At 38.6% G+C, this 14,191-nt stretch overlaps 1 pseudogene; it reads left to right on the top strand.

The window, feature by feature from the left end:
* Nucleotides 1-935: 935 nt before the first annotated feature.
* Nucleotides 936-12,815, top strand: LOC100428083 (polycomb protein EED pseudogene; annotated as a pseudogene).
* Nucleotides 12,816-14,191: the final 1,376 nt, after the last annotated feature.

Here is a 14,191-nt window from a genome sequence, read left to right on the forward strand (position 1 = left end):
CCCCATATCCATTTTATTAGAAGTCCCTTGAATTCATCTCTAAATATATCCTAAGTCCAGCCTCCTTTCTCCATCTCTACCATCATCACCCTAGTCCCAGTCACCATCATTGCTTTCCTTTACACTTACAATGGAGGCCCTCCCTCTTCTGCTTTTACTTTCTTCCAATCCAGTCTCCACAACTGCAGCCAGTGATCTACCTTCAGTGACTATCCGTCATGTCATTCCTCTGCCTAAACCTATCCAGTTTTATCTAAAATGGGATTCAAAGTCTTTACCACAGTTTGGAAAACTCTTTACGATCTGCTTCTAACCCTCCCTTCCACCTCATCTTGTGCCACTACTTCTCCTCATTCACCATAATCTTGACCTTTTTCTGTTCCTTGAACATACCAAGCTCTTTTCAGCCTCAGGGCTTTTGCACACACTGTTTCCTCTGTCTGGAATGCTCTTGGCCCCACACTTCATGTGCCATCCTGTCCTGCCTTAGAGAGGCCTGAAGTAGACATGCCCCTATTATTCTCTATCTCAACCTCTTACTTGTTTTCTTTATAGACCTCATTAGAACTTGCAATTATCTGTTGCTTCCTTTTTCATCTGTTTACTTGATTTTGAGTAGGGGGATTCTGTCCTCCCCACTAGAATGTAAACTCCCTGGGGGCCACCACCACTGCCAGTTGTACTTGGAAGTTAAAATATAGGTTAACTAGGAAAAATAAGTAATTTCCATCAGAATTATTACATTTTTCAAATAATTACCAGGGTTTCTTTCAACAAAAAGCTCTTCTTCAGTATCTAAAGTTATCTGATTTATAAATGCCTGATTCATTCCTAACTTTCCTGGCATTCTCCTATCTCAAAACAAATAACATATGTATTTTCACTTTATTTTATTTGGTGTGAAAATGAGAAAGAAATTTTGTGAGTGTATCAAGATGGGAAGGATCACCCTTTTTTATCCTTTGAATGACCTTCAAAGAAGGCAGTCTGGTATAACAGAAAGAGCACTCTCTGGCTTGCAGACGAATGGAAGAAATGGCCATCAATCTCAGCTCTGTACCGATGACCTGTGTGACCTTGCTGAAGGTACTTGACTTCTCGGAGCCCCATTTTATACATGAGAGTATTAATACCTTAAGACAGTTATTTTAAAGACGAAGTAAGGTTAAGGTCTTATAAAGGTAACTGGCATGTGGTAGGTGAAAGTTCATTCTTTTTCCTTTAGGGTTAGTCACTGAGAAAAGCATTGCTTCTTCATTACTCTATTCTTATTATGCTTTTAGTTTTTTTAAATTTTATTTTAATAGTTTTTGCGGAGCAGGTGGTTTTTGGTTACATGGATAAGTTCTTTAGTGGTGATTTTTGAGATTTTGGTGTACCCGCCACCCAAGCAGTGTACACTGCACCAAACATGTAGTCTTTTAACTCTCACCTTCTTCCCCCCTTCTCCCTGAGTCCCCAAAGTCCATTTTATCATTCTTATGCCTTTTCGTCCTCATAGCTTAGCTCCCACCTATAAGTGAGAACATATGATATACAGTTTTCCATTCTTGAGTTACTTCACTTAGCACAATGGTCTCCAACTCCATCCAGGCTGCTACAAATGCCATTATTTCTTTCATTTTTATGGTTGCATTACTCTATGTTTAAATGGTATGTCCTAAGCTAACTACTTCATTTTTGCTTTGGGGTAATTTATGGCTCTTTGCAAAAATCAAATTCACCCCGCAAAGATATAGGTTTGTCACCATTGAAGAGATTCTTAAGAATATAGTGCACACTCTGAAGGTAGTCCCCAAAAAGAGGAGGTCTCAAAAATATCTTCAATAGTGTCAGTATCACTGTGATAACTGGCCAGACCCCCTATGAGCTATACGGGTTCACATACATTTATTGAAATTAAAACAGCAGCATCCGGGCTTGTGACTTTCCAGGCATATCTTTTGATATGAGATCATCATTTCAGAGTGAATCTAACCCATATCATGCACTTAAAGATCCTCTTTCAATATGACTGCCTTTGTGGGAAGTATTTCAGGAACAAAGACCCTGCACTGGCTAGCTCTTGGCAGACCCTATGGTCTGTTAATAGGACTAGTTCCTACACTGAGACCATCTTGAACTCAGGAGTGGCCTTGAGGCTAAAAGATAAAAGCAGACTTTAGAGAAGTTAATGAATGAATTCATGCTGGCAAATGTTTCTCTTGGGCCAGAACTCCCATTGATTCCTTTCACATTCCCTGTCCCTGTTTCTCAGAGGCCTCCAGTCACATATGACAAATGGCTGATCATCCAAGCGAAGTGACCTGCCATTCAATAAACTGTATCTCAACCGGTGTAGAAAGCAGCTCATTTTTCTCCTTAGGGATCTATTCTCCCTTCATCTGTATGAATATCCCAAATGGGGTTCATTGAGGCCGTTACCTGTGCTGAGGGAAGACAAGCTCCTCCAATCTGCCTGCAGAATCTTTCTTTCCTGTAGAAAGATCTTGGAAAGGCTCTAAAAGTTTTATTACTTCAAGTTAGGCTTGGCCAAATTACTCACAAGTGCTGAATCCTCTTAGGGGTGTCAGCCTGAGGGAAGGAGACCTATTCAGATTGGGGAGTGCATTGAGGCTGCCAACAAAGACCAATTAGTCTTGATTGTGCTGGTTGCGTTTGGAGGGTGAATGCCCTCAGACCACCAACTCATGCCACCAAAGTGCTCATCCCACCCAGGAGTCAGCTACTTTCCTTCAGTTCCCACTCGGGCTTCACATGACCTCTGGGTCAAACGCCTCTCTCTTGCCCTTGCTTTGGTTCCTGCTAGGTTGTGGATAGTGTGCTTGCTCCCAACTGCATTCTTTTCCCACTCTGTCTGAAAGCTGGTCAGGTTTGCATGATTGTTGTGAGAGACTCAGCAATGTAACTCTCCTTGTGAAAATTCATGTGACTTTATTGTGACATATTTTACTTCTTAGTAGCCCAGACTATAAGCTTTATTTGGAGGAATTCAGATCTAATCTTTAGATTATAGCCATTTACAAGGTTCTACATTTCTGTAACTGGAAATATATTTAAGCAATGTGGTGATGACTTTCTCCCAAAGACCATTTATTGAGCACTTACAAAGTACAATTCAATGCATGGGGTTGGCTGTTTAAGACAAAGCCTCTTCCTCTGCAAGAGCTCGCTGACAATAAAGGGTTAAAGCCAAGTACACAAATGATCATATAACAATAGCTTAATTTCATTAAGCATTTATTATGTGCTAGCACTATGTTAAGTGCTACACATATTTTATTTAACCTTCACAAGTCCACGGTCTTTTATCTACAATTCTAAAGTACAAAGTTTTTAAAAACCCAAAGTTGATTTGTATGATTTTTTCCAGAACCAATTTGGCAGTAAAAGCTGACCTGAACTGACAGGAGGCTCTTTGTCATTTTAACCTACTTCGTGTAATTATTCATTTGTTCCACTGTAGAAGTACTAAGGTGTTTGCTTTCAAGGCAGTATCCCTTCTGAGGGATGTTTTGTAGTGTACAAAATGTGCGCTATACCATTTAAAATCCCCAAATCTTTGAATTCTAAAACTCTCATGTCCTCACGATTTGAGAATGAGGAAATAAAACTATTATTGTGTTCATTTTATAAATAATGAGACTGAGGCTCAGAGAAGTGATGCAACTTTCTCATAATCACACCACGAGAGATTAGAAGCACCAAGATTGAAACCCAATTTTGTCTGACTCCAGAGTCCACACTATAAACCACTGTGCAATACCAACGTCTCATCAGAAAACAGTGTAGCAACTATCACAGAAGAGGCTCAGGCTGAGACTCCAGGGGATCTGATGAGGAAAAGGGGACCTCTCATTGGGGGGTTAGTAAAAGCTCCAAAAAGGAAATGTGCGTGTGGAACTGTAGCTTGAAGGAAAGAGAGGACTATGAAAAGGGGAAAGTAATCTACCCAAGGCACATTTGGGTAAATAGCAAGTAGCCTTGGCTAGAGAGGGGAGAAGCTGGAAATCAGACTGAGAAGGTAGGTAGGGGCGGAGTAGGAAAAGCCGGGGTGACTAGAGTAAGGAGTCTGCGATGAGAGCCAGTTATGATCCCATGTGTATCCCAAAGCATATATTGAACATCATGTCATCCTGCCTCCATCCTGCCTTGGAGGAGGAAAGTGCGGAATGAATATCCCCATACTTTTTGACTGGCATTATTTTATTTATTTTTATTAAGCAAATTAACAGGATACATTGAAAAGGCAGCCAAGAAATTGAGGAGTCAAGAAGAGCAACAGTTATAAACATCTAGAATACAAGTATCTGTGCTGGGCTTTGTTGCTTCTTTGCAAGCAGAGAGTTAAAATTTAACCAGGACACTCATGCCTCACTGCAGCTGGCAGGGATTCAGTGGGAACCCGGCCGGCACCCACATGATAACTCACAATCCCCCTCCTGTGCTTAAACAACTCTTTCCTCCTCCTCTTATTTGGAATCCCAGTAAAGGTCACAGGGGAATACATCCATTATCAGGAATTTAAACCTAAAATCTTAGTATGTTCTCTTTTGTCAAGAATAATCGAAGTTCTAAATTGATATTTTAGAAATCAGGTGCAGTTCATGAGTAGTGAATTGAGTGTGTCTAATTACATTTTATAGTCATTTAACAGCTGTTAATAATGTAATTTTGTGTTATGCCCAATTTGCACTGAATTACTTTAATAGCACATATTGTATTTATTTTCCTTTTGGCGAAACAGTAATCAAACACTAGGGAATCAAGTTGGACATGGAAATAAACGATTTATTATTTTTACAAATTTGAAGAACAGGGATTTTAAAAAGAAAAGAGTAAATCCTGTTATAAAGCTAAGAGTAGCCAAACACACCCAAATGCATTTGTTTTCTCAGGCATTCCTTTTCGTAAAAATAATAATACTAATAATTTAATGAGCACAATACATTTGTTCCCTATCCAAGTCTGTATTGTTTGATGTGCACCAAGTGTTTGCAAATATACATTTGGCTGACAAGCTAATGAGATTTCCGCCCCCCCACCCCCAAATATCCTTCTCAAATGAAAAGGCCAGATTTCTAAGTTTCTGGTATATGAGTAAAAGAAACACAGCATTCATTTAAATAGACTCCGCAAAGGAAACTTTCCAAGGTGAGGCTAGATAGAAAAGCAGCGTAAAGACAGGACGGAATACAGCTTTAATAGAAGAAAAAGGCAAACAAGGTGAGCAGGTATTTCTCCCACAAATTAGAAGAAACTTCTATGTGAGATCTTTATTAGGGTAAAAAGAAGGGTCAATCCTGGACCTGCCCCCAAAATGGTGGGATAATTGGAACGGTACCTTATGAAGGGCCTACTCTACATTTCCCATTCACTTGAAGCACTTGAAGACCCAAGCATCTAATACTGTGCCCATATGGAAGTGTTTTCTGCAGCCCACATGGATCAATGCCCTTTGTATTTGAAGCAAGCTACAAGAGTAGAACAGAAAGGGAATTCTCTCTAGCTCTGCGATACTGGCTGCCATCACTCCATCCAGGACTTGACTTAGCATTTTCTGCCTTTGCCCACTTGCTTCCTAGGGCCTATGTGGGAAGAACTACAAATGGATGGCCTTCCCTCCAGGAGAGCCACAGTTATTTTGCAATCTGCCAATAGTAGGAGGCTAATTTCATCTCCACTGTTTCTCAGGCCCTAGTGATTGGGGCAATGTTGTGCCAAGTGGGGGAGAGGTGGTGGGAGAGTTCCACCCCAGGTGCAGGCAATAAGGAGGAGAGGGCGGCACTGCCTGTGGTGAATTTAAAAACAATAATAAAACTAACTCAAAGTCTGTCTTCTTTTCATGCTCATCATGTGCTAGCCATCCTAAACAATGTCAGTGATAAAATCCTTCTTCCTGCGGGGTTGCCTGCTCCCACTGCTGCTGTTCTCACGTGGGTATTCCATTGGGTTGTGGGTGGGGGTAGGGCTCTGAGCCCTCGCACTATGGGAGAGTTACTGGCCCCCAAGCCCTCCAGGCTGTACCCCTCTCTTGTAATGGTGGGCATTATTATATTATTTGCAACTAGCATCAAAGTCACTCTCCTCTAGGTCTCCTGCTGGTCCTGATTAGCAGCTGCAAACTTCTGTACCCATGTTCTTTAGCCTTTGCAGGGCTCTTCTCATCACTGCTGTTGCTCTTGCCAGTGTGTGGGTGGGTTCTCTTCCTGCCAATGTTTGCAGCTCTTTATTAGCTTCGTAAAGGGTGTTGTGGCTCTTTTAGTTGACAGAGCCTTCTGTTGAAAAATTTGGGACAAGTTGCCAAGGGCTGGCTTGAGGGCATTTAAGTGACACCACCTGATGTCTTACTTCTGCCAACAGTCAGCCACTGTCCCCAGCCAAAGCACATGGCCTTTGGATCTTTCGTGCTTCAGGGTGAATTCTTTCCTTACCCAGAGCACTAGTCTTAGAAGTTAGTGGATAAAGGGATAGACTTGAGGCTTAATCCTGGGGTCCTGGAGACTAACGCCAAACGTACAGTTCTTTTCACCTGACCAATCCTTCAGGGCTGTTAGGACAGAGTTCAAGATTTGACTGTGTGTGTTGACGGATGGGGATTGGGGGGTAGTACCTATGCTTGAGTCAAGGAGCATCTAAACCAATGCAACTGCTTCTATAGTCCATAGGAATACAGAGGTTGAGTTATCTCAACAAGATCTGGCATGGGATTCCTTAGCACACCTTCACTACAATAGATGGTCTCCTTTTTCTTAATCTGTTTTTGGAAAATGGATCCCTTTGAGAATCTAATGTAAACTATGCATGCTTACCTCAGAAAAATGCACACCTCTACATATGTGCAGAATTTTCTATACAACTTAATTGATTTCAGTGATTCAGGTTGTCCATAAATTTCAGGTTGTGAAGTACTCTAGCAAGTCTTCCTGTTCTTACTGCATCACTCTGTCCAGAAAAATATCCAGGGCCCTCTTCTCCATTAAAAACAGGAGGCACAAAGCCTAGTGTCCACAATAATTTTAGGAACTCATGAAAATGTCTTAATTTATTTTAAAATCAGAAGAAAAACTTTGGACTATTACATCAAAGAAAATGTTTTAATATATAATAAAACATATTCATCTTTATAACAGTGCAGTAGTAAAACATAAGTTTTATATTTTTATATATCTGAATGCTCCAATGGTGGGTGCACTTTATATTTTTATGGAGGAAGAGGCCTATAAAGTCATAAGCATTTAGGATTGATGAAAGTCATAATGCAGCCCAGAAAAGACCTATTGCAGTATTGTGGAGATAAAGGATAGACAAAATTGTTGTGCATGCACACCTCTCCATGCAAGGAGACAAGGGACCTGTACTACCTTCTCATGAGGGTGGTAGAAAAGCACAGGATTTAAAATTGGGGGATGTGAATTCCAATCGTGGCTCAGCTGCTGACTGCTTGTGGGACTTTAAGAGAGTTATCTCACCTCTGATTTTCTTCATCTGCTAACTGGATTTAAATCTAAAAACTCTATCTGGACCCCACTCGGGTGTCTAATACTCTGGTATATAATAAGAAAACGTATGTTGAAAAGTGCTTCATAAACCTTAAAGTACACGAGATTGTAATTATTAGCATGACAATCCCAGACTGGAAGCATTAGTGACGGAAGCCACTCTAAAGTGAGTGGCATGTCTACTCTTGCTGTTGATGAAGCTCACAGATCCCCAGGATAGTGGAGAAAGGGATGTCTCTGGAAGTAATGACTAGAGATACAAACCCACAATCCAATTCAGGTAACTGAATATGAATGTGATTGTAAAGTAGCAAAGCTAACTTTTAGACGGAGGTAACATTTTTTGAATCTTATCTAAATAAATACTCTTCTTCTAAGTATTCATCCTGAATGGTTATACACTATTCCTACCCATGCTAGCTATCAAATAACTTTAATAACTCTTTTGGGAACTGTCTTCAGGTCTAGATTATAAACTCCATGCAAAAATTATTGTCATATATAAAACTGGATTTAAAATTGGAAGATCTAGTTTCATGCTTCAGCTCTGCTGTTAATCAGACTGGATCAAAACAAAAACAAAAACCAGGCACATGAGCTGGAAGCTGCCCACTGACAAGGCCATTTCTTTTCAGCTCATATAGGCCCTGATTCACCTCTTTGATTTCTGTGTAGTCCTAAAGACCTATCAGTTTACTTTGTGACCTAGAGAGTGAACAGGGCTGGTAGCAGCAGCAGCAGCTACCATAAAGGGCTTAAAATCATGAGAAAGAGCAGGAGTTGCTCTACTTATATCAGAAAAAAATAGCTTTTAAGGCAAAAACTATAAGAAGGGACAAAGAAGGTCACTATGTAATGATTAAGGGGTCAATTCAGCAAGAGAATATAACAATTTTTAAATATATATGCACCAAACACTGGGACACCCAGATATATAAAACAAATATTATTAGAGCTAAACAGAGACATAGACCCCAATACAATAATAGCTGAAGATTTCAACACCTCACTTTCAGCACTGGACAGATCTTGCAGATAGAAAATCAACAAAGACACATCAGACTCAATCTGCACTACAGACCAAATGGATTTAATAGATATTTACAGGACATTTCATCCAAGGGAGGCAGAATACGTATTCTTTTCCTCAGCACATGGATCATTCTCAAGGATACACCATGTTAGGTCACAAAACAAGTTATAAAATGTTGAAAAAATAGAAATAGGCCAGGTGCAGTCACACACACCTGTAATCCCAGCACTTTGGAAGGCCCAGGCGCTCAGATTACTTGAGCTCAGGAGTTTGAGACGAGCCTGGACAACTGGCAAAACCTCATGTCTACAAAGAAATACAAAAAATTAGCCAGGTGTGATAGTGCACACCTGTAGTCTGCACTATCTGGGAGGCTGAGGTGGGCAGATCACCTGAGCCTGGGAAGTTGAAGCTGCAGTAAGTCATGATTTCACTGCTGCACTCCAGCCTGGGTGACATAGTGAGACCCTGTCTCAAAAGAAAAATTGAAATAATATCAAGTGTCTTCTCTGACCACAATAGAATAAAACTAGAAATTAATAGTGAGAGGAATTTTGGAAACTACACAAGCACATGGAAATTAAACAATATGCTTGTGAATGACTAGTGGGTCAATGAAGAAGTTAATAAGGAAATTGAAAAAAATGTTGAAACAAATGATAATGCAAACACGACATATCAAAACCTATGGCATAGAGCAAAAGCAGTACTAAGAGGGAAGTTTATAGCTAGAAATGCCTACGTTAACAAAGAGAAAAAATTTCAAATGAACAATCTAATAACGCAACTTAAAGAGCTAGAAAAGTGAGAGCAAATCAAACCCAAAATTAGTAGAAGAAAATAAATAATAAAGATCAGAGCAGAAATAAAAAAAATTGAACATTTTAAGAAAGTACAAAATATCAATGAAACAAAAGTTGATTTTTTGAAATGTTAAACAAAATTGACAAACATTTAGCCAGACTAAGAAAAAAAAAGAGAGAAGATCCAAGTAAATAGAATCAGAAATGAAAAAGGAGACATTACAACTGATACTGCAGAAATTCAAAGGATCATTAGTGGCTACTATGAGCTACTGTATGCCAATAAATTGGAAAATCTAGAAGAAATGGATAAATTTCTAGACACATACAACCTATCAAGATTGAACCATGAAGAAATACAAAACCTGAACAGACTAGTAACAATTAATGAGATTGAAGGTATAATAAAAAGTGTCCCAGTAAAGAAAAGCCTGGAAACTGATGGCTTCACTGCTGAGTTCTACCAAACATTTAAAGAAGAATTAATACCACTCCTGTTCAAACTATTCTGAAAAATAGAGGAGGAGGAGGGAATTCTTCCAAACTCATTCTACAAGGCCAGTATTACCCTCATACCAAAACCAGGCAAAGACATATCAAATAAAGAAAACTACAGGCCAATATCTCTGATGAATATTGATGCAAAAATCCTCAACAAAATACTAGCAAGCCAAATTCAACAATACGTTAGAAATATCATGTACCATGACCAAGTGGGGTTTGACCCTGGAATGCAAAGATGGTTCAACATATGCAAATCAATTAATGTGATACATCGCATTAAAAAAATGATGGGTAAAAACCAAACGATCATTTCAATTGATGCTGAAAAAGCATTTGATAAAATTCAATATCCCTTCATGATAAAAACCCTCTAAAAACTGAGGATAGAGAGAACTTAAGGCAACATAATAAAAACCATATATGACAAGCTCACAGATAGTACCATACTGCATGGGGAAAACTGGAAATCCTTTCCTCTAAGATCTGGAACATGCCAAGAATGCCTACTGTAACCACTGTTATTCAACATAATACTGGAAGTCCTAGTTACAACAATCAGACAAAAAATATATATATATAAAGGGCATCCAAACTGGCAAGTAAGAAGAGAAATTGTCCTTGTTTGCTGATGATATGATCATATATTTGGAAAAACCTAAAGACTCCACAGGAAGACTATTAGAACTGATAAATAAATTCACTAAAGTTGTAGGATACACAATCAACATACAAAAATCAGTAGCATTTCTATATGCCAACAGGGAACAATGTGAAAAAGAAACAAAAAAGCAATTGCATTTACAATAGCCACACATAGAATTGAAAACCTAGAAATTAATTTAACCAAAGAAGTAAAAGATGTCTATAATGGAAACTATAAAACACTGATGAAAGACATTGAAGAAGACACCAAAAAATGGAAAAATATTCCATGTTCATGGATTGGAAGAATCAATATTGTTAAAATGTTCATAGTACCCAGAGCAATCTACAGATTCATTGCAATCCCAATGACATTCTTCACAGAAATAAAAAAGAAAATCCTAAAATTTTTATGGAACCACAAAATACCCAGAATAGCCAAAGCTATCCTAAGCAAGAAAGAACAAAGCTGAAGGAATCACATTACCTTACTTCAAATTATACTACAGAGCTACATTAACTATAACAACATGGTACTGGCATAGAAACAGACATATAGACCAATTGAGCAGAATAGAAAAACTAGAAACAAATCCACATACCTACAGTGAACTCATTTTTGACAAAAGTGTCAAGAACATACAGTGGGGAAAAGACAGTTTTTTCAATAAATGGTGATGGGAAAACGATATCCATATGCAGAAGAATGAAACTGGACTCTTTCTCTTGCCATATACAAAAATAAAATAAACATGGATTAAAGACTTCAGTCTGGGACCTCAAACTATGAAACTAGTACAAGAAAACATTGGGGACAATCTCCAGGACATCGGTCTGGGCAAAGATTTCTTGAGCAATACCTCACAAGCATAGGCAATCAAAGCAAACATAGACAAATGGGATCACATCAAGTTAAAAAGCTTCTGCACAACAAAGGATACAATCAGCAAAGTGAAGAGACAACCCACAAAATGGGAAAAAATATTTGCAAACTACCTATTTGACAAGGCATTAGTAACCGGAATATACAAAGAGCTCAAACAAATCTATAGGAAAAAGTCTAATAATGTGATAAAAAATGGGCAAAAGATTTGAATAGACATTTCTCAAAAGAAGATGTATGAATGGCAAACAGGCATATGAAAAGGTGCTCAACATCGTGATTATCAGAGAAATGCAAATCAAAACTACAATGAGATATCATCTAATCCCAGTTAAAATGGATTGTATCCAAAAGACAAGCAATAGCAAATGCAGGCGAGGGTGTGGAGAAAAGGGAACTCTTGTACACTGTTGGTGCCAATGTAAATTAGTGCAACCACTGTGGAGAACAGTTTGGAGGTCCCTCAAACAACTAAAAAGAGAGGGAAATGTCGACTGTGCTGGTGGGAATAGACATGCCTGCAGTGAAGAAGCAGAAGCTGAGCAGTGACGAGACCAGCAACCCTCACCTCTCTGGAGAGGAGAATGATGACGCTGTCAGTAGAAAGTGGTACAATCACTGGACACCCTGATACACCTATAAACATGCCAAATGCACCTGGAAGGCAAAGTTGGGGAAAGGGAAAATGGAAGTCAAAGAAATGCAAATATGCTTTCAAATGTGTAAATAGTCTCAAGGAAGATCATAACCAACCACCGTTTGGAGTTCAACTTAATTGGCATGGTAAAGAAGATCCATTACTGTTAGGAACTGTGGGAAGCAACAGAGTTACCTTGTGTGAATGTCATTGACAAGGAGAAATTCGGTTGTTGCCATCTTACATGGATGCTGATGCTGATGAAAACTTTTACACTTGTGCATGGACCTATGATAGCAATAGAAGCATAACTGGGATGATTAATCCCATAACAATCCAGTGTAAAAAGCACTATGTTGGCTGTGGAAATGCTATCAATGAGCTGAAATTCCACCCTAGAGATCCCAGTCTACTCTTGTCAGTAAGTAAAGATCATGCTTTATGATTATGGAATATCCAAATGGACACACTGGTGGCAATATTTGGAAGCATAGAAGGGCACAGAGTTGAAGTTCTAAGCCCTGGTTGTGATCTTTTGGGTGAAAAAATAAAGTCCTGTGGTATGGATCACTCAAACTTTGGTGGATCCATTCAAACAGAATGATGAATTCAATTAAGAAATCTTATGATTATAACCCAAATAAAACTTACAGGCCATTTAATTATCAGAAAATCAATTTTCTGATTTTTCTATCAGAGACATACATAGGAATTATGTTGATTGTGTGTGGTGGTTAGGTGATTTGATACTTTCTAAGTCTTGTGAAAATGCAGTTATGTTGGAAACCTGGCAAAATGGAAGGTGATGTAGATACAATTCAACCTGGCGAGTCTAATGTGACTATTCTTGGGTGATTTGATTGTAGCCAGTGTGATATTTGGTACATGAGATTTTCCATGAATTTCTGGCAAAAGATGTTTACACTGGGCAATCAAGTTGGAAAACTTTATGTCTGAAATTCAGAAGTATAAAATCCTCATAAAGCCAAATGTACAACACTAACTCATCATAAATGTGATGCTGCTATTCAACAAACCAGTTTTAGCAGGGATAGCAGCGTTCTTATAGTTGTTTGTGTTGATGCCGGTATTTGGCACTGGGTTTGACTTTGATAAAATGCTTTCACCTAATCAAAATTAGAGTGTATTGTCTGTGTAAAATAGAATTGATGTAGTTTGCTAGTAAGGGCACATAGAGCATTGAGAGTTGTCTTTCGGCATTCAATCAGGTTGAGCTGAATGTAGTGATGTTTACACTGTTTACATTCTTTGTACTGTCTTCCTGCTCAGATTCTACTGCTTTCTAATAAAAATTTGTTTTGTAAAGCTGTGTGTTACTTTTGTTATTTTCACTGTGATGAAAAAAAGTTGAAAGTGTCACTATAAAGCAACCACACAAACAAGCCAACATCATAACCAGCTAACAACAAAATGACAAAATCAAATCCACATATATCAATACTAACCTTGAATGTAAATGAAATAAATGCCTCACTTAGAAGGAACAGAGTGGCAAGCTGGATTAAAAACCAACCAACCAACAAACAAACACACACAAGACCCAATGCTATGCTATCTTCAAAAGACCCATTTCACATGTTATGACACCCAGGGGCTCAAAATAAAGGGATGGAGGAACATCTACCTAGCAAATGGAAAACAGAAAAAAGCAGGGGCCGCAATCTTAATTTCAGACAAAACAGACTTCAAACCAACAAAGACCAAAGAAGGGCATTACAAAATGGTAAAGGGTTCGATTCAACACAGAGACATAACTATCTTAAAGATATATTATATATTAAAGGGCACCCAAATAGGAAGAAAGGAAGTAAAAGTATTTTTGTTTGCAGATGACATGATTTTACATCTAGAAAATCCCATAGTCCTAGCTCAAAACCTCCTTCAGCTGACAAACAACTTCAGAAATGTTTCAGAATACAAAATCAAGGTGCAAAAATCACTAGCATTTCTATACGCCAACAACAGCCAAGCTGAGAGCCAAATCAGAAAGGTAATCAATCCCATTCACAATTGCCACAAAAGAATAAAATACCTAGGAATACAGCTAACCAAGGAGGTGAAATATCTCTGCAATCAGAAGTATAAAACACTGCTCAGAGAAATCAGAGAAGACACAAACAAATGGAAAAACATTCCGTGCTCATGAAGAGGATGAATTAATATCAT

The sequence above is a fragment of the Macaca mulatta genome, chromosome X (genome assembly GCF_049350105.2).
Source record: "Macaca mulatta isolate MMU2019108-1 chromosome X, T2T-MMU8v2.0, whole genome shotgun sequence".
Taxonomy (NCBI): Eukaryota; Metazoa; Chordata; class Mammalia; order Primates; family Cercopithecidae; genus Macaca; species Macaca mulatta.